Below are 26,240 nucleotides of genomic sequence, written 5' to 3'. Positions count from 1 at the left end.
GATTTAGTGTTAAAACAACATCTTGATCATCATATCTGCATGCTCTGATCGATTTTCCATAGTTCTCATCAACATTCACATTTTCACTATCTTTATCAATCTCTTATTGTAGCACCGGTAGGCTTTGCTCTTTGTAGAATATCCCAAGAAGATTCCTTCATCACTTCTCGCATCAAACTTTCCTATATCCTCATCTCTCTTGATATAACACTTGCTTCCAAAAATTCTGAAATATCTCACAGTACGAACATGACCAAACCATAGCTCATAAGGACTCTTACCAGTATCACCTTTTATATGTAATTGGTTGAATGTGTAAACAACAATGCTAATAGATTCTCTCTAGTAGATCTTCGGAACATTCCCTTTAATTAGAATAGTCCTTGCAACATCCAAGATAGTCTTGTTCTTTGTTTCAACAACTCCATTATGTTGTGGGGTTGTAGTTGTAGATAATTGTCTTCTAATCCCATGCTTCTCACAAAATGAATCAAATGCACCGAAACAAAATTCTCCTCCTCTGTCAGATCTTAGACATTTCACCTTCAATCATGTCTTACTCTTAACCTTTGCTTTGAATATCTTGAATTTGTACAATGCTTCTGATTTCTCCCTCAAAAAGGCAACCCACATCATCCTAAAATAATCATCAACTAGTAACATGAAATATTTGTCACCCCACACTTATTATACTTGTAGGTCCACATAGGCTAGTATGCACAATATCTAGTAATCCATTAGATGTATACTACTTACTCTTGAACGAAATTCTTGTTTGCTTTCCCATTTGACATTCTTTACATATCGGATTAGCAAGCTTAACAATCTTAGGCAAATCTCTAACATCTTGAGTGGAACTGATCTTAATAATTGAATCAAATTTAACATGACACGTTCTCCTATGCCATAACCAACTTTCATCAGTTTGAGAAATCAAGCAACTTTTCTCACCAACATTCAAATGAAAGATATTACCTTTAGTCTTAGTTCTAGATGCAATCTCTATACCAGACGCATTTAGGATCTTGCATTTTCCATTCTTGAATTGCAAATCATAGCCTTTGTCAACCATCTATCCAACACTTAATATATTATGCTTCAAACCTTCAACATACAAGACATCATTAGTGTTATGCTTACCATTAAAGGAAATAGAACCTCTACCACAGATCACATAGGCTTTGTCATCTCTAAATCTTACTATTACACCATCATACTTTTCTATATTCAAAATTTTTCTTTTATCATTGGTCATATGATGTGAACATCCATTGTCAATCACCCATTCATCTTTCTCTTCAACTTTAGTAGCTAAAGCTTTCTCCTCAATAGAGAAATTTGTGGAATCAATAGGTATCGGTCCATCTTCTTTAATAGAAATAAACACAATTTCATCTCCTTCAGACTCTTCATCTATAACACCTTCATCAGTAGCATAATAATAGTTCTTCTGATGCTTATACTTCTGGTAAGAATTTTAAGGCTTATCATACTTCTCATTCTTGTCATATCTATCATTTCTATCACGCTTATCAAATTTATTATGCCCATCATAATTAGACATTCTCTTTGGGCATCTAGAAGAAAAATTTCCTATCTTATTGCAAGAAAAACATTTCAAAGGCAATTTTCCATCATACTTACCAGCTCCCTTAAGCAATCTCCAGGCAATCAATGCTTCAAGCTCATCCAATTCTCTTTCTTTCTCTTCCATCTCTCTTCTCTCTCTTTCATATTTGGATATTCTGCATTCATTAGGATCATACTTTTTCTTTCTAGATACAAATAATCTAAATGTTGTCTTAGACTTTCCATGTGGTTCAACAAATTTGCTCAGTTCAAATGAAGCAATCTTACCAACCATCATATCTCGTGTCACAATACTCACACTCTGGATCTCATCAATAGAAGCTACCGTATGTTTGTAAGAAGGAGGCAATGATCTCAACACCTTAGCAACAATTTCATCTTCTTTAAGGGTTCCACTAGCACCTCTAATACCTAAGACAAGTTCATTCACCTTAGCCATAAAGGAGTTTATGTTCTCATCTTCTCCCATCTTCATCATCTTATACTTCCCTTTCAAACTCTACAACTTACCAAATTTGACTTGTTTATCTCCTTCATACAAGGTCTCAAGTTTCTCCCAGATCTCATGTGTAGTCTGAAGTCCCATTACATTAGCCATCTCTAAATCATCCAGGGTACTCAGCAATGCTTCCTTAGCTCTAATGCTATTTTTAGCATCCTTGATCTCAGCAGTAGTAATTGGTCCATTTTAAGGAACAAAATAGGAATCCTTTGTAATCTTCTAATAATCCTCTCTAAGACATCTCAAGTGCACCTCAATCCGGTTCTTCCATTTAGCATAGTTACTTCCATCAAATCTCAGACTCTCCTTCTTAAAGATAACACCTCCAATTACCATCTCAGATCTCCTCAAGTGGTTAAGCTTTTTCCAGAGGATCTAGCTCTAATACCAGTTGTTGGCAACAACAATGAAGGAAAACTAAGAGGAGGGGGGGTGAATCAGTTTTCATCGGATTATCAAAATTAACCTCAAAAGCAAATATGATAAACTGCAACAATAACAAAGATAAGAAAATTGACAACACAACACACAACACCAAGGTTTTGATGTAGAAAACCTACTTAAGGGAAAAACCAAGGTGGGAACCTACCCACAATAGGATGATACTCTGCAGTAGTATGTGTAAATATTACAATGGGGAATGCACTTGCATTCAAGATCACTACCTAGAGATCATTACTCAAGATAAGATGATCGAGAAGGCTACGCACCTTAGGGAAGTCTCACTAACTTAGAACAAGATTCAGACTACAATCTGGTAGGAATGAACTGCAATAATAGCATCTTCTAATGCCTAATGACAATTTCAATTAAGCACATTTGTCTTCTTTACACCAATCTCTACTTAATACACCACACTGAAGGATTATTTCATTTATTCGCACATACACCACTCTCTGATAATGCAAACACAACACCAATACATAATTTACATGACTATATCACCTATTTATATCGATAATCAACCTTGATTACAAGGTCGGCTAAACCCTCAACTCACAATTACAAAATTATATCACACAATATAAAGATCAACCACCGGACCAATATAATGATGTACATGACATAAAATGGACCTAAATCAAATGTTCAAACATGCAACACCACCAGAAATCTTTCCAAGATCAACCGCAACATGCTACATTACCAAGAATACCACATAACACAAAGAATATCACCAGATTGAAACAAAATCACCAAAATCTTGCATGAGGATCAATGCAGACCACCAAAACAAATAATACACAATTAGGAAACACCAACAACGATGTTAGAATCATCTGTAACAACTACCAACACCACTTATCAAATCTTCATCGATCAATATCTGAAACTCAAGAACACTCCAACAATAACAACTGTCATAAGGAAAGGTAACTTGTGGAGCACCAAATCATGAACCATCTAAAATGAAGATACACAAGAACATTCCAAACAATCTCCCAAAATCTCAGCTCTAGATCTGATCAAATTGAAATATAATGGAGGAAATACCAAACTTTTCAAAGCACTAATTAGAAAAACCAAACTACAAACCAGATCATATGATATGATCAATTAAGCTTCTAGGTCACTAAAACTAATACAGAAAGATGTAATGATACAAGAAATATTCCATAAACCAAACCATGATCCCAATAAACCAATCTGCAACCACCAGAGCAATAAATCATAGGGATATGTTGACATCAATGGAAACAACATATCCTAGCAACAACAATGTCCAACAAGCCTCACAAAAGGATGTTTCAATTAGCTTTGGAATTGGATCAGATTGCAAGGTGTTGTTTGAGATTAATTCAATACCTCCCACTAAACTTACTACTATAAAAGGTGTTTCTCAAAGTACAAGACAAGGTGTTTCTTGTGGAACTTGGTACATTGGAAGGGTTCAAAGAATACAAAGGAAGGATGGTAACAGAGTGTTTGATTACCATAATGATATTGATCATTTGGATAGGCCAGAAGGCTTCAAGCTTCAATTATGTTCGTACCATAGAATAAAGGGGAAACACATGTACAAGTATGATTTGACAGATCATGCTTTTATGGAACTTATTCTATGATAGAAACAACCAACTTATCTTACAATGCTAGGAATGATACATAAAAAATTAGAAGAAAGAGATCACCAAAAAAATTCAGATTTTGTTAAAAAAATGAATAAGGTGTATTTTCAAAACATTCTACTTTCTTCTTCACTATGTAATTTGATATGTTAGATTGTTTAAATTTTTTTTTATCAAATCTAATATTGGTTTTATACTTTTTTGCTTTAGGTGCAATGAATATTCTGGATGGTGAATGTTCGAGATAACTCAACCAATTTGTTGCTACCTACTTCTTGGTGTAAGTTTGTTTCACCAACCATTCATATTTTTTAGTGAAATGAAATTGGAGAAAACAATACAAATTTGGGTCTCACATGGTGATCCAAATGTGCAGGTACATGGGTTGACAAAAGTTCACATATCATTCATGATGCCAATGGGGTTTTCAAATCAAATGTAAATGTGCTAGAAGGTCATCAATCAAGTAGCTCGGTACAATGCATGCTCTATACAACTCTATATACATTACATTTTCATTATTTAAAATTAGGGAAATGTCCTCTATGAACTTGAATGAGACCAATTAGGTTATCCCATTACAAGTTGATTGTTGGTGTTAACTATTGAAGGTAGATGCAAGTTGTCTAGCCCTCTATTGCACCATTAATTTGTATTCTATTTCAGCTTTTCATAATAATAAAAAAATTGATAAATTGCAGAAGCTTCCTCATGGATTTGTTGTCTTTATTGTAGTGCCCTCCCTGAATCATCCTTATGTGAGGATGTGATAAACACATTTAGATTTGCTCTCTGATAGTCTCTTTGACATTATTGGATTCATTATGATTTATGTGGATGAAGTTATGTCTTAGACTAATATGTTGATCAGACTTATGTGAAGTGATCTAGATGCACTCATTATTCATGTATGGATTATATTGCTTATGGGGCTATGATAGCATCTTGATTATGCTAACCTTTCCATGATTATGATGATGATTGAGTTGATGTTATGATGATTGTGGTTGTCTTCTAGTGTCTTCATGATATAGATGATGTCATACCACTCATTGCGAGTATGATAAGGCATTGCGATTCTCTATCACTTTCCTACTAATTTATGATATATTATGTTATATGTTGTATCGTTGCTATTGGTGATTGTAGGATTGTAGGTACTAGACATCGACTCCACCTAGTTTCACAGATCCGAGCATGTCTTATCCCAATGGCAAGTTGTCGGAGGTGGCATAAGTTTCCTTATACTCGAGGTCCTAGTTGATATCCTAGTTAGTCTAGCATCTCAATTGAGTTTTCATGTGGAATCTTGCAGTGGTGTTTGACCCTTGTGTTGGTTTACCTTGTGGCATTGAGAGTAATTGATTATATAATTAATTAATAATTTATTAATATATTTTATTAATGTTGAGATTAATTTATTATATAGCTTGGTCATTTAATTATTATTTGTCTAATTTATTATTGGATTTAATATTTATTTATATTATTTAATTATTTTATATGGTTTATTATATTGCCCTTGGGTATTTTATTTATTTATTGGGCCTTTGGTTTATTATTTATTTGTTTATTTATATAGTTGTGATATTTATTTTCTATTAGTTTTGATTTATTAGATTATTGGGGCTTTTGTATTTTATTTTGCCCATGAGGTTATTTTATTTAATGGTTTTGATTTATTATTTCTCTTGCTACTATTTGATTAATTGATATAATATATTTGTTACCTGTAGACAACTAAAATTGTCCTAACTTAATTAAATATCATTTTATCCTAAGTCTTCTATTAATAAATAATTATTTATTTATTTAATTAATTCATTTAGCCTCTTCTAGTTCTTTCCTCTTTTAACTAAATATTTTTATTTATTTAAATTATCTTTTCCCTAAATTAAATAAATATTTTATTTATTTAATTGGTCTCACTTCCTCTATTAATTAATTAATTATTTATTTAATTAATTAATTCATTAGCTTTTTCTCTTCATCGCACATGCCATTTATCTCTTAATTTTCCTCTACCTACCCCCTTCATTATTTTATTATTTATTCTAGCTACCCTTTAATCCTAGCCAACCATTTATCTTTTCACCTCTTAATCTTATGCCTCCATTTTCTAGAGTGTCTTCTATATAAGAGGATTATTTTATCCTTCTAACCCTAACACTTTTTATGCAATCAAGCCTTCTTGTGATCAAGCGACTTCATAACCACTATTTGTTCTTTGTTGAGCTCTTGTGCACATACAAAAAACTAAGAGCAAATATATCAAACAAGATTAATGGAGATAGGAGACAATGGAGATCAAACACTACTTGGCATGTGAATGGTATTATTACTTCAATTTTTTAATTTGCATGTTCTTAGGTATCTTAATTGGTGTATGGTGAATGTTTTATTGTAGGACTAGAATTGTTTATGGTTGGATCTTTGTGGTTTTGCAATAGTTTGTCATCATTATTTTTCATTGCACACATTTTGACATGCCAGGTGGGACGTGGATTTCTATTAGATCGATGTTTTTCTTTTTTTGCATGGTTTTTCTAACCCTATATTGTTGTTTTGTAAAACAATTCGAAGAATAACCTTGTGCAGCTAGGGTTTTGAATACAACATTAAGATTTTGGAAATATTTGATCAGATTTAAAAAATGGTTGGGAATTTCATACCAGATTTATTTTGTAGGTTGGGAATGGTATCAAGAGTGTTCAATCCAAAATTCAATTATTTTGGATCAAATGTGAATTATTTATGATTTTTTTGTGAATTTTCTTAAAAAATTAATTTTAGGGGAAAATTAGTGATGTTTTCAATTTTTCTTACATTTCTAGAAAGGTCTTAGGATTATACAAGGGATTTGTTTTTTATGATTTTAATTTGGATGCAAAATAATTCATGAAAAATCAAATCTTTGGAAATTAGGGTTCTGCAATGATTTGATCAGATCTCACAAATGGATACAAATTTTTACATAAATTTTGTTTTTTAAGTTGATAATGGTACAAAGAGTGTTTAATCCGAAATTTAGATTTTTTGCATTAAATTTGAATTATTCATGATTTGTTTATTATTTTTTATAAAAACATAATTTTGAGAGAAAATTAGTGAATTTTTTGGATTTTCTTACATTTCTAGAAAGGTCTCAAAATTTGCAAGGGGGTATTTTTTATGATTTTACTTTGGATGCAAAACAATTCACAAAAAAATACATCTTTGGAAATTAGGGTTTTTCAATAAATTTGTTTTCTAGGGCTCAAATCAAGGTATTTTCCTACAAAAATTGCATTCTCAGAGAGCTTTCAAAATTTTAGTAGGGGTTTGTTCTTTGCATTTTAATTTTTGAGTTAAAAAAATTCATTGCAAAGAGGAATTGGTATCTTGTTGACTTAAAAAAAAACGTATTGTCGAAGGCCCCCTTTTTCACATTTGGATTTGGATTTTCTAAAATTAACCTAATGAGTGTGCTTGTAGATGGGGGTAATTTATCACAAAATACTAATCATTTTGTTGCATGGGTAATCTAGGTGTGTGTCTTTGTATTTAAAATCCTAGTCTAATTAGGGTTCACATCTTTTTCATTTGGGGTTAAAGAACTTGTTTGAAGTGTTTGGTGCACTTTGAATGCTTTATGTCTATAACCCTAAAGGTGATAACAAAAGTATCCTCTCCCCTCGCCTTCCATTAAACCTTGGGTGTAAGAGAAATTGTTATCATCTTCTTTTAGGTAGGAGGGCATGTCTCTGGGGTAACCCATAAGGCTAAGTGAGAGAGCATGACCCAAGCAATACTTCTTTTGCTAGCTATATAATTTAATATGTTAGGCGAATGTCACAATGAATTGGTGATGTGTATCAAACCAACAGTTCTCCCTAGTATCCACACTTGTGTTGGATGTGTTAAAAATCCTCTTTGCGGATTAGGAGCGGTTTCTTAAATGAGTCGTTGTGGTGCAGGAGCACCTAGGCCTCATTTTCAACACAGGTTTGAGAGTAAGTTTGATTTTTATTAGCTTTGAGTTGGAAAGGTTGATTAAGTTGTTTTTGTGTTGTTTTAAGTTGTTTGGATTATTTTTGAACTCATTGTGTGGTTTTGGTTTCTTGTTTTCATCTTTTGCTCAAAATTGCCAGTTTTGGAGTTGCCTAGCAAAATGTTGTAAAAAGTGAGTTTTTAATGTGTTTTTGTTTTGAAAATGTCTAGAAATGTTTTGTGTTTGGTTTGTAGGTGTGAGTAGTGTTCTTAGGTGTTTTGTAGGTTTTGAGCTCAACCTTACACCTTCTAGGCATCAAAAGTTGTCATTTAGGCATCAAAATGTCAAATTTAGTGTTCTTGGACATGTACCTGTTCATATAGGAGGCTAACCAACATGGAGTGGTATTTATTCTCCTATTTTAACTATTGTAAGGGTTGATCAATTGGAGTTATTAATCATTTTGAAAGTTTGCACTCATTTTACCTTGTTTTTCCCTAGTTTCTGACTTCATGTGAACAACAGTCTGTACACCTGCTGTACTTGGCCGTACTGTTCTTGCATTTTCAGTTTCTACTATGTTCTCTTAAAATTCTCCATTTGGTGGCATTCAATTTCATCAAGTTTTGAGTTTGTAGCAAAATTAGTTTGACTTGACAGTTTCACTACCTTGTCTAGGAATTTGGCAAGGATGCTTGACCAACTTGGCTTCTTGAAGTCCTAAAATGTTCATGGCTTCTCAAGAACCAGTTGGTCAATTTGTAAATTATGTAAATACATGTTTTGGTTTCAAGAGTGCAGGTGCAAGGAGTTTTGTGGCCATGGAGCCCTAGGCAAGTGTGCCATTTGGCTAGGGTCTTGTAGAAGTTTGATGCTTTGCTCTTCCATAGCAATTGCATTAATTTGGTGGACAGATCTGCCTTGATGTCCAAGTGATATGTGCAAGCAAAGAGGCTTTCTAAGCCATGATAAGGAGGGTTACATGTTTCAGTTTTGTGAATTGTAAACCAAAATAGTGAGTCACTGTTTGGTAGTAGTTTTTCCTTCTTTTGTTTTCTATCCACCATTTATTGGCGTGTGTAAACCTTGTTTGAAAACAAGAACAAGGAGTGGTGTAAACCTTGCCCATGGGTATTGTGAATGCCAAGATCAATCAATGATCTCTTTAGGCAAAATGGTAAACGCCCAACAGGCTGTCACAGTCATCTAGGACTGATTTTTACATTTGTTTTGAGGTTGTATATGTAATCTCCCTCTTCAAAATGGTAGGTATGAAGGACACTAAGCATCAAAAGGTAGATCATTGTTAAGAAAGAACAAAACAGACCTTGGAAAGGAGTTCTAATAGTGTGAAGTGCAGGTCCAAAGTGAAAAGGCAGTGAGAGGGCAAAATGCAGTCATAATTAACTTGACAGTGAACTACTTGTTGTTTTGTAATTGCCTAATGCCTTTTGTGCAGGGCTAATATGATTCCTTCTTGTCACTAATGATGGTCATGTTCACATTCTTCAAATTGTAATTGGTATTCATGCAAAAGTTGTGTTTGTAGAAGGCAAGAATGAAAAGTTGTCAAATGTTGCACTTTCCTTATGTGTATTTTGTAAAAATCTTGTTCTCTATCCTTTGAGGTTTAAATCTTATTGATTGTGGCCTAGTTAGTTAGTAGCATGGTATAAATAAGTGTTCTTGTGTCATATGGAGGGTCTCAAGCTTAAAATTTGATTTTGCCAACAAACCCTACCAAAACCCTCTTTTTATACCCATTTTTGGGATAGTCACGGAGAAGGCCTTAGGGACCCCTAAACTTGGAAAATCTTCAAGAACTCCCAAAAGGGTGTTCGAATATCAACTTTGTTTTTTTTGGAAGTCCATCACTGGAGCAGGGTGAGCACAAAACCCCAAAAGGAGGGCTAATTCCTAGTAGCCCGATTTAGGCTTAAAATTGGGTTTTTGACAAATTGGGTACACAAATGGGGAATGTAAAGCCTAAAACCCATCAAGTCCAGTTGAGATAAGTTGTCCTTGCATACATTTAACATATTTGGTGTGGTAGACTCCATAAGTTGGTTTTGTAGCACTAGAGAGGGAGACAAAAACAATGGATTTGAAGCCCTTGAGCAACCAAGAAGAGTTGGACTTAGGGAGGTGGATCAAGGAGAGTTGCTTGGTTGTTATTAAACCTCTTGCACTCTGATTTTTGGTGATTCCACTTTGAAACCAACAAGGACCTATCACCTAATAACATACAAGCCTATTGGGCAACCCACTTGCACTACCTCCCTATCACGTCGCTATTGGCATTATGAATGAATTGATTATGTTTTGCATTGATGTTTTGTCATTGATATCAACACTAGCTGTTATGATTAGTTACCGATAGACAGGTTTTGGTTACCGGTAAGAAGAGACTATCTATTGGACACTTCCAACATGTTTGGATTAGTGAAGTATGTTTGATTTCATTTGTTATATGCTCCATGAGTATGTTTTGGTCAGTTGGTATTGGCTTGGTAATCAGATGCTATCATACACTCTGGTAAACCCTCACCAGTATTGGTTTAAGGCTTTACTGATAGAGCATTCATTAAGGAATCATGATAGGATGCATAATTGGTGTTGGTGCAGCTTCTTCATGGATTTTAGGATGTTGAAGATGTTCTTTGATCATGCTTCAAACTACTTGAAGACATTGCTTTGGCGTAGTGGACCCAACATAGGTTTGGTACCTATCTAGGTTATGGACCGATATCATGCTAACATGTACTCTACACATTACTAGGATGTTTCAAGATGATTTATGGATTTGTTATTATTGTTTTGGTCTTAAGCTGAGATGGCATATCATTGTAATAAAAAATTATGTATTGATCTTATTGTAATATCTCTTAGGTGGCCGACCTAATCGGTTTAGGCCTTAGGGTTTGTATAATTAAGAGGTAGAAACTCTTTGTAATGCATCATGGTTATTGAAAAGGTCATGGTCAAGGAATGTAATGTGAAAATATTGTAATATCATTTAGGCAGAGAAGTTGGTCGATCATTGGTGATCAAATTGGATTCAAAGAGGATTTAGTCATTCGACATTAAGCTTAACCGGGACTGTAATCAGGCATGGTAGATGCTATTTCTAGTAGTTCATTCTATTAGATTGTTGTCCATTTACCTTGAGATGGTTGTAGCCTCTCTATAGTCAGTGAGACTCTTTTGTAATGACTAGTACGCTCTAGGTAGTGTGCCTTCCTGCAAGTGCAGGCCCCTCATTGTAACACATATTTTCTGCGGAAGTATCATCTGACTGTGGGTAGGATTCCCACCATGGATTTTCTCTTTCCGGGTTTTCCACATACAAATCATGGTGTTATGTGGTATGGTTGCTTTGCAATGATTGTTTGGTTAATTGTTAAATTTTATTGTTTACCAGTATCTGTTCCTATGGGCATCTCTATGTGCTTTACCGGTACTTGATTTGTTTAAGGTTGTATTGTGGATTAAAAGTTACAATCTATTAACAACTGATTCACCCCCTCCTCTTAGTTTTTCACTAGTTATCCTAACAATTGGTATCAGAGATTTGGTCCTCTTTTGTAGAAGATTAACCTCTTGAGGTAGATCCTATGGCAACTAACACCTCTAATCCACCAGCAACTATTTTCAGAAGAGAAATCCCTAAGCTTGCTAGAACAAATTATGAGATATGGAAAATTTGAATGGATACTCATCTTAGATGTCTTGCCAAGCATATTTGGGAGACCACTGAGAAAGGATACACACCTTATGATCCAACATCTGGCAATCCTGCTCCTACAGACTTGGATACGAATATTGAAAATGATTGCAGAGCTAGAGAAGCCCTCTTGTGTGCACTTATTGATCAATAGATCATGGGATTAACTAATAAATAATCAACTAAGGTTATGTGGGACAAATTGAAAACTTTGAATGAAGGTGATCCTATTGTCAAAATTGCTAAACTTGATGGTTACCGCATAAGATATGAAAACTTGAAAATGGAAGATAATGAAAGAATTGTTGTGTTTATGGAAAGAGTAAATGAGATTGTTATGGGAATTCAATGTTGTGGAGGATTTCTAAGTGAAGATGAAATAGTTTCCAAAGTCTTGAGATCCCTTCCACCAGCTTATAAGATGTAGGCAATTGCAATTAATGAGTTAACAACAATGGCAAACACTTCAGTTAATAGAGACATTTTGATTAGGAAATTATCTGATTTTGAGCTTGAAGAATTTGGATCTTCTGGAGCCGTAAAATCTGAACCTTCTTTTCATTTATCATCATCATCATCATCATCTACCAGCAAAAGTGATTGGAAATCCCTATATGCAAAATAATTGGAAGACATGAGGAAAGAAGATGAATAACTTGAGCAACTTGAAGCCTTATTTGCTAGAAGAGTAGCTAAAGGACCAACTGGAACTAAGTATGAAGGAAAAGCACCTTTTAAATGTTTTGCATGTAATAAGATTGGTCATTTTGCATCTATATGTCTTGAAAGGAATGCAAGGTTTGAGGAAAGAGTTAAGAAATCCTTTAAGCCTAACCAGAACATATATAGATTCAAGAAAAGTAAACAATGCTACATAGCAGATGAGGAAGGAGTAACTGATGACTCTGGAGATGAACTGGCATAAGACTTTGCTAGTAGATCTGGAAATGGAAACGAATGGGTGTTCTATGCTTTGAAGGAAGATGAACTGGAACCGGCTATCAAAAATGAAGAAAAGGCCTTGAAAACAAAAGTTGAATATAAGGATGAATGGGTAATTGATAGTGGATGCTCACATCATATGACTGGAGATAAAGGGAAATTTTTGTCCCTGCAAGAATACAATGGCGATCAAGTCAGATTTGGAGAGGATAAGGCATGTATGATCAAAGGTAGAGGTATTATTTCTTTGGATGGAAAGCATAATACTAATAATGTCTATTATGTAGAAGGTTTAAAGCATAATATTTTGAGTGTTGGTCAATTGGTTGATAAGGGTTTTCAACTTCATCTTAAAGATAGAAAATGCAAAATCATTAACAAGACTAGTTTGGAGATTGCAACTGATATTCAAACAAGAAGTAATATCTTTCACTTGAACATTGGTAATAAGAAATGTTTAATTGCTCATATTGATGAGAGTTGGCTATGGCATAAGAGGTTGTGTCATGTTAATTTTGATTGTATTGTTAAGATTAGTTTAACTAAGGCAATCGGAGATATACCTATGATTATGAATCCTCATAATCCGGTATGTAAGGAATGTCAATTGGGTAAGCAAGTTAGAAGTTATTTTAAGAGCATACATGATAAATCTAATGATGTACTTGATTTGATTCACACTGACTTATGTGTTCCAGCAAGGACTAGAAGCTTTCAAGGTGATAGGTATTTCATGCTGATTATTGATGACTATTCTAGAATTGTGTGGGTGACTTTTCTAAGGGAGAAGTCTGAAGCTTTTGAGAAATTCAAGATCTTTAAAGCGGAGGTTTAAATTGAAACTAGTTTGAAAATCAAATGTCTAAGATCAGATCATGGCGGTGAGTTCACTTCTCATGAATTTAACAGTTATTGTGAGATAAAATGGAATCAGGAGACAACTATCTACACCTAGGACTCCTTAGCAAAATGGAGTAGTGGAAAGAAAGAATGTAACCATTTTGGATGCAACAAGATCTATGATGATGGAAGCCAAATTGCCTCATATCTATTAGAGAGAAGAAGTGAGTACAACAATCTACGCATTCAACAGAGTTCACATCAAAGATGAAACTGGTAAGACCTGTTATGAACTATGGTTTGGACATACACCTACTGTTAAATATTTTAGAATTTTTGGAAGTAAATGCTATATCAAAAGAGATGATTCAAGTGGAAAGTTTGATCCTAGATGTGATTAAGGGACATTTATAGGTTATTCAATTCAGAGCAAAGCATATAGATGTTATAACAAATGATTGGAGAAAATTGTGGAGAGTGCTAATGTGAAAGTGGATGAATAGTACATAAATCATTCTATATCATATGACAGGGAGCCGACAATGAAAACAATCATAACTGAACCGACAATACCTCAACCGGTACAGGAAGTTGTGACAGTTACACCAGCACAATCAAAAAATTTAACTATGGCTAATGATCAGAGCAGTGAACCTAAAGTTCAAAAGACACCAAGCTATGTAAGATTAAATCATTCTGAGGATCAAATTATTGGATATAGGAACAAGGGAGTTATGACAAGAAGAAAATTGGCAAATGAAGAGGTATGTCTTATTTCTCAAGTTGAACCGACAACTGTTATTGAAGCTTGTAAGGATAAACATTGGTTAAAGGCTATGGAAGATGAATTAGATCAGATAGAGAAAAATGAGAATTGGTCTTTAGTTCCCTGACCTAAAAATAAGAATGTTATTGGAACTAAATGGGTTTTTAGGAATAAACTAAATGAGGATGGTCAAGTTGTAAGGAACAAGGCTAGATTGGTTTGTAAAAGATATTCTCAAATGGAAGGAATTGATATGGTGAGACATTTGCACCTGTAGCTAGAATTGAAGTTGTTAGACTATTTATTACCTATGTAGCTTATAAAAACTATAAGGTTTATCAAATGGATGTTAAATGTGCATTTTTGAATGGTGAGCTTGAGGAAGAAGTTTACATAGAGAAACTTGATGGATTTTCATTGACAGATGATAAAGATATGGTTTGCAGATTCAACAACGCTTTATATGGTTTGAAACAAGCTCCTAGAGCTTGGTATGCAAGGTTGGATAAATATATTTTGAAGCTTGGTTTTACTAAAGGTAGTACTGATAGTAATATATATTATAAGATCACTGATAATGGTATTCTAGTCATTGAAGTATTTGTTGATGATATCATTTTTAGAGGAGAAGATAAGTTATGCATGGAATTTGCTAACAATATGAAGAATGAATTTGAAATGTCCATGATTGGTGAGATGAAATTTTTCTTAGGTTTGTAGATTACTCAAACTAACAAAGGAATTTTTATTTGTCAAACTAAGTATCCGAGGGAATTGTTGAAGAAGTTTGGTATGGATAAATCCAAACCGGTAAGTATTCCTATGGTGATAAGTGAGAAATTATCTATCAAGGATACTTCTACATTGGTAAATCCGACTAGGTGTAAGTCTATGATTGGTGGTTTGTTATATCTAACTTAGACTAGACCTGATATTATGAATGCAGTAAGTATAGTTTCAAGATATCAAAGTTATCCTAAAGAAAATCATGAATGCGCAGTAAAGAGGATATTCTAGTATTTGCAAGGAAAAATAGAATATGGTTTATGGTATTCTAAAAATGATGATTTTACTTTATGTGCATATACTGACTTAGATTGGGAAGGAGATACTCATGATAGGAAGAGCACCTCTGGTGGAGATTTCTTTCTTGGAAAGAAACTGGTTTCAGGGATAAAAAAAAATAGTCATGCATTTTTTTATCTACTGCAAAAGTTGAGTATGTTGCAGCAACAACTAATTGCACTCAAGTCTTGTGGATGAAGAAAATGTTGAAGGATATCAGGGTAAATTGTAGTGAACTGGTAGTTATCTACTATGATAACTCTATAGCTATTGACATGTCTAAGAATCTAGTATTTCACTCTAAGACCAAGCATACTTCAATAAAGTATAACTTTCTAAAGGACAAGGTAGAAGCAAAGGAAGCCAAATTGGTTTATGTGAACACTAAAGAACAGTTTATAGATATATTCACTAAACCACTATCTAAGGAATCATTTGAGTATTTGAGAGACAGATTAGGGGTTTGTGCCCCTCTGACAGAGACTTGATTGATGAATTTTGTCATCAGTCTGACATGCATTATCAGAGACATTATTCATTTTGGCACTGATGAGTGATGCTACTACTCAGAGGGAGTAGTTAGCTTTGAGATTAAGAGTTTTATATCATTGCTTTGATTTTTTTGTCAGATTTCTGGCATTGATGTCAAATGGGAAGTGATAGTAATTTGAAAAATCATTTAGAACCCTATAGAGATATCATTCACAAGGGGAGAGCTATTGATATTCAGGAGGTTTTTGGTTGTCTTCCATAGGGGGAGACTTGTTTGGCACTTCTTGGTACTTAGATGTTTTTCACATCTAGTGTTGCCATCAATGCCAAAGGGGGAGATTGTTGGCATTATGGATGAATTGATTATGTGTTGCATTAATGTTTTGTCATTGATGTCAACACTAGCTATTATGATTGGTTACCAATAGACAGGTTTTGGTTACTAGTAAAAAGAGACTATCTGCTGGACACTTCTGACATGTTTGGATCCGTGAAGTATGTTTGATTTCATGTGTTATATGCTCCATGAGCATGTTTTGGTCAGTTGGTATTGGCTAGGTAATTAGATGCTAGCATACACTTTGGTAAACCCTTATCGACATTGGTTTAAGGCTTTATTGGCAGAGCTTTCATTAATGAATCATGACAGGATACATAATTGGTGTTGGTGTAGCTTCTTAATGGATTTCAGGATGCTGAATATGTTCTTTGATCATGCTTCAAACTACTTGAAGTCATTGCTTTAGCGTGGTGGACCCAGAATAGGTCTGGTACCTATCTAGGTTATGGACCGGTATCATGCTAACATGTACTCTACATGTTATCGAGATGTTTCAAGATGATTTATGGATTTTTTATTTTTTTTTTGGTCTTAAGCCCACATGGCATATCATTGTAATAAAGAATTATTTAATGATCTTATTGTAATATCTTTTAGGTGGCTAACCTAATCGGTTTAGGCCTTAGGGTTTGTATAAATAAGAGGTAGAAACTCTTTGTAATGCATCATGGTTATTGAAAAGGTCACGGTCAAGGAATGTAATGTGTGAATATTGTAATATCATTTAGGCAGAGGAGTTGGCCGATCATTGGTGATCAAATTGGATTCAAAGAGGATTTAGTCCTCCAGCATTGAGCTTAACCGAGACTGTAATCAGGCATGGTAGATGCTATTTCTGGTAGTTCACTCTATTGGATTCTTGTCCATTTATTTTGAGATGATTGTAGCCTCTCTGTAGTTAGTGAGACTCTTTTGTAATGAGCAGTATGCTCTAGGCAGTGTGCCTTTTTGCAAGTGCAAGCCCCTCATTGTAACACATACTTTCTGCAGAAGTATCATCTAACTATGGGTAGGCTTCCCACTGTGGTTTTTCCCTTTTTGGGTTTCCCACATACAAATCATGGTGTTATGTGGTATGATTGATTTGCATTGATTATCTAGCTAATTGTTAAATTGTATTGTTTACTGACATCTGTATGTGCTTTACCGGTACTTCATTTGTTTAAGGTTGTATTGTGGATTAAAAGTTATAATTTTTTAATAATTGATTCACCCCCCCCTCTCAGTTGTTCACTGGTTATCCTAATAGTCACTGCATGGGTAGACACCAAGAACTGTAGAAGTTACCCCACTAGACACTTTTTGTTTTAGAGGCCAAAAATCTGTACATTTGATGGTTTAGGATGTGCAGATCGTACCCCATAGTACCCCTCATGTAACCTTTCATGTTGAGACAAGAATCCCTCATTTGATCTTTGTTATTTTGAGGTAAGAGAATCTGGTATGCCAAAGCAGTGATTGTTGTGGTGGGGGAGCCAGTGCTACCAAAATCTCTAGTTGTTCGCCTGTTTGAGGTATTTCTATGTCGTGGGGGCTCCATAGAATGATTTCTCTTTCCAACCTAGGTTGTGCATGGTTTCAAGTGTCTTTTATTTGTGTTATACTAGTGGAAATATTTTGAACATACACATAACATTTTGGACAAAACACTTTCACACATTGTGTTTTCTTACCACAAGACATTCAACAATAAGATCTAGTCATAATCAACTATTGAAAAATTTGGACAGATTAGAAAACTTTTCCAAACACACATCTGTGATGAATGAAATTGTATCTGTGTTTCTAAAAAGTGTCACTATTAGCAAGAAAAATGAAATTGTGCTTTGAGATCAAAAGAGATTCTAAAGCATTTTCCTATAAGGCTTCATTTTTAGTCAGCCAGTCTTTATCACAACTTTGTAAATCATTTTCACTCATTTGCATTCCTTCATACACACCTTCTAAGCTAGAATCAAAAGGTTTCTTTGTGGTCCTAATCATATCTTGTAACACACTACCACATATCACTAGGTGGTTCCCACATCAGATCTATCATCGTAGGGTCCCATTTGATCCTCTTTAGTCAAGGTCAACTTTCCTAATCAAGAGATATATCATCTCTTTTGAAGCTACACCTTACTTTAGATCACACATATCCTAGACTTACATTTTTGGACATTGAAAGACAACCCTAGATACATTCCATCTCATATTCCTTCTTGGTCTTCCATAGTCTTCCCATTATCTCCCATCTCCCATTTTATCCATGTTTTTGTTCATGGTTGAAACCCGATCCTAAAAGTATAAAAGAGAAGCCAAGGAAGCTTTAAGATGAGTACCTATGAATTTGAAGGAGATGAATTTTACAATCCATTTGAGAGTTGCAATAATATACCAAACAATAGCAATGACAAAAAAAATGACAATGCATCCAATACTTCCACAAACATTGAAGAGACTATCATAGATCCAAGGTTCAAAAGAATGGTTGAAGAAATCATGAGAAGAGATAGACAATAATTATTTCAAGCCATGGCAAAAAGTAGAACAAGACTACCTTGATATGTCACAAATTCTAGAGGAGGATCCTAATCAAGTGAATCAAACAAATGCAAATCCTTGAGGACATAATGGTGGTAATAGGAGAGAACATTTCATGCTTGAGTCAAACTCATCCTTATTTCAAAAACCATAAGTCACCAACACTCATGTTCAAGCCAATTTTGCTAGGAACTCTCATGAACATGTAATGGTGAAAAAGGGGTGATGAGGAGATCAAGTGGAAAGCTTTACCCTCCTCAAGAAAGGAGTGAAAGTTTCACAAAGGATCCTCTTCAATCATTTTTCACACATTACATTTAAAAGGAGGGGTTGAATTCACTAGATCCAATATAAATGGAGAGAGATTGAATGCTAAGTGAATTGGCAATGAATTTGGAAAGTAAAAGTAACCCCTCTCGTAGAATGGATAGGATGAATTAAGTGAATTTAGACTAAGTGTAAATATGGAAAAGAAATGATTATAACTTGAGATAGAAATGCAGGATGAAGCTGTGCACCTAGAATTAGTAGTAAAATGCCAAGACGAAGCTCCTTGTAAATTTGAGTGAAATTTATCGGGACCGTGTTGAAACTGTAATTGGTCCTCCAAAAACTCTACGCGTCAAAAAGGGTTTTTTTGTCTCTGAGAATGAAGCCTAAATATGCAAATATAGTTGCATACCTACAACCTACACACATAAAAGAGGTTAAATGTTGTTGGGATTGGGGGTTTGCCTTCAGGTCAAACCCCAGTTTTGGAATTAACCAAATGACGAAAAGTACTTGCAAGTAAATGACTGAATTAGAATTCACCTCAAGAGATGATACAATTGAAATTTTGATAGAGTTGTTTGAAAGGATATATAGAATTGAATGTCAAAAGAGATCTCCACTTGAATGGTTGAATCCTTGACTTGAATGCAACACCTAGCCTTGAAAGGAGATTTGAGATGCTCAATGCTTGAAAGGAATCTTTGAATGCTCAAATGGTTGAATGCTTGAATGCATTTTCACTTAGGATCGCAATTTCCACTTGCTGAACTTATGCATGCCTTATTGAATTGATTGGACTTATGAAAATAAGAGGGAAAAAATTGTCTTATATACTTGTCAATTAGGGTTATTTGAGTGAAATTCCATCTTAGGCTGACATAGAAAACCTTTTCCCACTTCTCTTTTGACAAGCCCGATGCAGGACTTAAGTGGAGGGGGCCCAAAATAGGGCAAGGACAAGGGTGCCATGCAATTGTCCTAGGAGGATAGGGGCACCATTCCCCTATCCTGCCCTAATTCAGGATAGGAACTGCAGAAGGAAAGCATAGGATGCGAGGAAATGCATGTTTCGGGAGGTGCAAGCATGTTTGAGTTCTCCAATTAGGCTTAGGGATTGATTTCACCAATGTGAAGACCCAAATGCAGTCAAAAATTGGAGGTCATGATTTTATGACACTACATTTAGCCCCCACTTTAGTAGGAGTATAAGCGTAAGCCAATACTACTGATAAAGTACAAGGAAACAAGATCGAAAGACTTTCACCATGTCAATGAGGCAAGATACACTAAGCCCCTAGTAGACTAAGGATCTTACGACTTCGATTGAAAAAGTAAAAGGGACGATCAAAAGGGAGGAACCATGACTTCAAGTAGTACGGTTCCCCTCACTATGAGTCATGAAAAAGAAAAGATACCAAAAAATTACAAAGTAAGGTCAAGTTCACTAAGTAATTTTAAGTATCAAGAAGGAAAATATGAGCGGAGTGTATGCCCCATGTTAAACCGATCGTGCACGCTTTATCGGGAGTGATTTATTTAAGGTAGGATACACCCAAGAGAGAGAGAGAGAGGGATCACATTATCATAAGGATTTATCCCCCAATTGAGAAATAAACCCAAGGATAATGACCACAAAGCATGAGGTAGTTTCGCTTTCCTCGGGGTCAGTATGTTGCATGATAGCTCATGTATATAATGTATATATATGCATAGAATAGTCATCATTCCCCAAAGAAAGGAAACTACCTTGGAAGAAAGGGAACATAGGTGTCTTTTGAGTCAACATGAAAGAGACAAAAAGAGATCTTAATGCTTTGCATCATCATCAAGTAGACATTACTAGGGACAACAAATAGAAGAATGGGGATACACATAGAAGAATGATCACAAAAGAGAAAGAAAAGAGAGAGAGGTAGAGGATCTACAGTGCTAATGTAGCTAGTCTAGCATGACATACACCTCCCGATCTTGTTGATCATTATTTTGGGAAGGTGGGAAACACGCTAGAGGAGCAACATTGAGCACAACAAATGGAGCTATCACAAGATCCAAACAAGGACTATGCTCATGTGCTAAGTCACTTTGTTCGATTCTAGGATCTAGGATTAAGGCTTTTGAAAATTCTGGAGATAAATGTTTGTCAATATCAACATATTCATATTCACTATCAAAAGCATTAGGAGTTGTATTGTCATCATGAATAACATTTTTACCTATTTCTTCACCAAGGTTTATAGAAAGAGGAGCTCTAACATGATAAAAGTAAAACCATCACATGTTTTCTGCAACTTATGATTTGGAGATTTAGGTTCAACATCTTGTGTAGGAGAAAAGAGAATCATGTCAACTGTTGGTGTTTTGTAAGATTGGGTAATTTGAGAAAGAACTTCATGAGCTCTAGCACAATGTTTTCATCGACAATCTCTCACACAATAATTTTGAGTCTTAGCAGAAGGCTGAGAAAGAGGGATATTTATGAAAGGAGGAATATTTGTTAAAGGAAAAATATTCTCATCTTTGGTAGTTGGAGGTTTAGGTTGAGGTCTCTTAAAGTGGATAAGAAGAGAGGCATGTCTCTTCTCTCTATAAGATAAAGGAGGTAGAACTGCACCATATAAAGGGGGAATGTTTGGTGTAGGAAGGAGACCAAGTCCATCATGAGGAGGAGGTACAGGTTTAATCTTAGGAGGAATATTATTGTTCTTCTTAGGAGAAGGCATAGTTTCATCCATAGGAATAGGTTGGGAATCCTCCTTAGGAGGAAGGTTAGTTGTATCTATTAAGGGAAGAACTTCATCTTCAAGAAGAATGGAAATATCAAGTTTTGGAGTTCTAGGTTGGCTTAAGGATAAGATCATATCTTTCTTCCATTTTTGATAAGATTGAAAGAGAGCATCACTTCTTGGTGGAAGAGATTGAAATTGTTGAGGCCAAAAGTAATCAATAGGAACACGTGGGCTTCTTTTGGCTGGTCAAAATAAGCTATGGTTAATAGTTATGATTTCTCCATTGTGGGGAAATTTCAAACACTTATGTATAGATTTAGTGTGAACCTCAATAGGGAGTGTGATAGAACCAATGGTAGGACAAGAAAATCCATCAAATAACTTAACAAACATATTAGTATCATCATAGATTGGTTTATGCAAACACAAAGTGAAAAGATACTCCTAAGTGATGACATTAACCATGCAAGAGGGATCGATAAGCACCCCACAACAAGGTTTATCTTGAATCTTTGCAACTATGTATAAAGGTTCATCAGGTGCTCTAATGGTCTCCCTAGGGTCAAATGTGATACATGAATCCTTAGGTGTTTCTTATTTCTCTACCATATTCACCAAATCTGGAGTCGTTGTAGTAAGATCAGAGGGAGAGAAAGAGCTATGTTCAATCTTAATCACATTAGAGGTATGAGAGGTTAAAGGATCAGTAAAAATCTTAAGATTTTAATTAGGAGGAGCTACTGATTTGTTTCCCTTATCATTCACACCTGCCATAGAAATAGTATTATTATCAATCAAGTCTTGAATCTTACTTTTTAATGTAAAACATTTCTCAGTATCATGACTATGTTGACAACAAAATTGACAAAAATAATTATTATTAAAGTAAGGTGAGGCTACCTTAGAAGGGTCAACTGGTTTTATTGGAGGAAGGTTGATAATATTTCTTTGTAACAACTAAGACATAATGCTATGTAAAGATTCATTCAAAGGAGTAGATTGTCTTTGTCTTCTAAAAAATTTAGAAATAGGAGGCACACCTGTTGTAGCATTCACATTGTTGTTGTTGTTGATAGTGTTATTAAATTTGATGAAGCCTTTATTTAGTTTGAACTTCATAAATAATTATTGAGAACTCTCACCCTTATCACTAGGAGCCATAAGAGTAGATTGCTCCAGTTGACTCATAGTCAGTTGATAATTGTGAAGTGTTGTGCACAACTACGGAAAGGAAGTAAAATCAGAAAGGAGAAGTTTGTCCTTAATTTCTTTTTGCAAATTAGAAATGAAAAGTCTTTGAATATCATTATCAGGCACTGGAAAAGAAATTTGAGAATACAAATGCTTATATCTACCAATGAAATCAGTCACATTTTCTTTAACACCTTGTTAACAATGCATTAAATCAGTCAAAGTGATTTTAGGACCTATATTGTTTTCAAATTATTAAATAAAAACATTTTCTAATTGTTAAAAAGAAGTAATAGAATAGGAAGGCAAAGAGAAATACCATTATAAATCCTTATCTCTTAGTGTTCTAGTAAATAGTTTGGCAAGCAATCTTTGATCATAAGCAAAGTCAGTACACAAAGTTTAAAATGTTTTGACATGTGTTAAAGGATCACCTCTTCCATTATAGAGTTCCAAATGAAGGAATTCAACATGTTTAAGAGGGACATCTGTAACAATATTAAGAGAAAGTAAGCTCGCGACATCAAATGTTGGCACACTAAACTTAGATTGACTGATAGAAGCAATTTTTGGTTGCAATGATGACATAGTTTGGGCAAGGCTTTTAATGGTTGCTTCAGTTGAAGAATTTATGTTAGACATGTTTGATTGAGAAGGTGGTGTGATGTTATTGAAAGAAGGTAGTAATTGAGAATAGGGTGGTGGAACACTATGGTAAGTAGGCATAGGGGATGATTGAGTAGGAAATGGGACACTAAAAGGAGGGATAAAAAGATTGGATGAATTGCCCCCTCGTGTCACATTGATTGGTTGAGAGACAATATGAATACTCATTGAAGTCATAGATAAAGATGAAGGATTAAGTGAAGAAGAGGGATTTCCCCCATGACTAATGGTTGTAGGTATGACATTTTGAGTTGATGTAGCCATGATGTTTGAAGTGAAAGTAGGAATACTAGTCATTGAAGTGGTCAAGGAATGGAATGACTGATTTGTGTAGAAGGTTGTGAATAACCTAAGTTCTTAGCACAAATATTTATAGGAATGACATTAGAATCAACAATGTGAGCAATGCCACACAATATATCAATTCCATTTTTATCACTTTGAATCATACATTTTAGACCTTTAATTAATGGAAGAGCTTCACTACTAGGATATTCTTGGGACATCCATTGTTAAAAGTTGTCAAATTGATTGTCCAATTTTGAAAGTTGATCTATGGAGACTCTAGTCAAAGCTTATTCTTCAAAATTGGAATCATTAATTGGGTAGATAGGGTATTATTAGGATGAGAAGAATTAGCATTATTCTTATTGAAGAAGTCACCCAAATTAGGCCCCATCTCTCTGGGAAGTAAACCTTGGGAAACCTTAATTCTAATGCTTCGTCTAACAAAGATAGTAGAGGTAGGACTAATAGTGGTAAAAATCATGCACTAGAGGAAAAATTTGAATTTGAGTTTTGAATTTGGGGAACAAAGTTTTCAAAATTGAATAATGCACAACTGATGATTATACAATTTGAAATTTGTTGAAAGAAGAAATGACACAATTTCCAAAATAATGTTTTGAAATTTTAAAATTAGGGCCTATGGGATACCATTTAACTTTAAAATTAAAATTGACAAAATTGTAAATTTAAAATTAGGGCAGATTACAATTAACCACTTAATTTTTATTTTTTTTCTTGAAAGTTGTGATGTTGAATTTGTGAAGTATTTTTTATTTTAGAGGGATCAAAATTCGACATTTCAACCAATTTTTGGATTGAAGCAATTAAATATAGTCATAATAGTCTCTTGAAATTTTGGGAAAAAAGTCAGGGACCATGTTGAAGTTGCACACGGTTCTCCCAACTTTTTTGGAAATTTTCAGGGATGAAAACTATGATGATTTTAGAGCTAACTTCAAAAAATTGGTTGATTTTATGAAGTTTAGATATGTGAAATGAAGGTTTGAATGTGAAAATGAGACCCTATTAGGGTTTTGAAAAAGATAAGAAATTGAATTGCAAATTTGAAAAAGGTCAAACCTAATGGATAACACCTTGGATAATGTTTTTAAAACTAAAATTGGTTGAAATTGATTGAATTTTACACAAAATCCAAGTGAATTTGAAAATTAGGGTTTTAGGACCTAACCACTAAAATTTTAAATTTTGAATTTTGGAAAAGGAAGGGAAGTTGAAAATTTGAATTTTAGGGAAGAAGACAATTCTGAGAATAGTCCTAAATCTGAAAATTAAATGTGAATCCAATGTTTGCACAAGTTCAAGTTGATTTTTGGAAATTAGGGTTTTTACCATTAACCACTAATTTTGTAAAATTGATTTGCAAATTGAACAAGACAAATAGGAAATTGAATTTAATACAATTTTAAGATCTAAAACAATAGATAGCAATTTTTGCAAGGCACAAGTTCAATTCCAATTTTAACAACTAGGGTTTTGAATGAATTAACGACTTTAATTTTCAAGAAAATTAAACTTGTAAATAAAAAATATGCAATGATATGAAATGTCAAGCATGTAAGACATCAAGTTAACCAAAATGTAATGATGAAAAGTGGGTGATGAGGAGATCAACTGGAAATATTTGCTCTCCTCAAGAAAGGAGTGAAAGTTTAACAAAGGATCCCCTTCAATCCTCTTTCACACATTACATTTAAAAGAGGAGGGTTGAATTCACTAGATCCAATATCAATGGAGAGAGATTGAATGCTAAGTGAATTGGCAATGAATTTGGAAAGTAAAAGTAACCCGTCTTTGTTAGTTAGATGAGAGAGGGGGGGTGAATCAGAAAAATTCACAATACAAAATATTCATCAGATTCAACCTCGGTAGAACTTACTCGATATGTAACTATGGCTGTAAATCATTCAAACTCATAAACTGATAAACTTGAAACAACAAAACACATTTAACACCAGATTTAACGTGGAAACCCAAATAGGGAAAAACCACTATGGGATTCCAGACTCACTAAGAAAATATACTCTTCTAGAGTATGCTCGGTTAAAAGCCAATCCTGTTAAAGATTACATAAACACATTACTAGATGTGACCCGGTCAAGGGATTTCCCTCAGATCTATCAGAATCTTGCACTTTGTTAGAAGTGACCTTGTCAAAGGATTTCAAACACTCAGTCAGAATGTTACCTTGCTAGAGGATTTACAAATAAGACTGTTAGGTCCACTCGGTTAAGAGATTTCTTGTCACTTACAAA

The sequence above is a fragment of the Cryptomeria japonica genome, chromosome 1 (assembly GCF_030272615.1).
Source record: "Cryptomeria japonica chromosome 1, Sugi_1.0, whole genome shotgun sequence".
Classification (NCBI taxonomy): Eukaryota; Viridiplantae; Streptophyta; class Pinopsida; order Cupressales; family Cupressaceae; genus Cryptomeria; species Cryptomeria japonica.
This window is presented reverse-complemented; position numbering follows the sequence as displayed.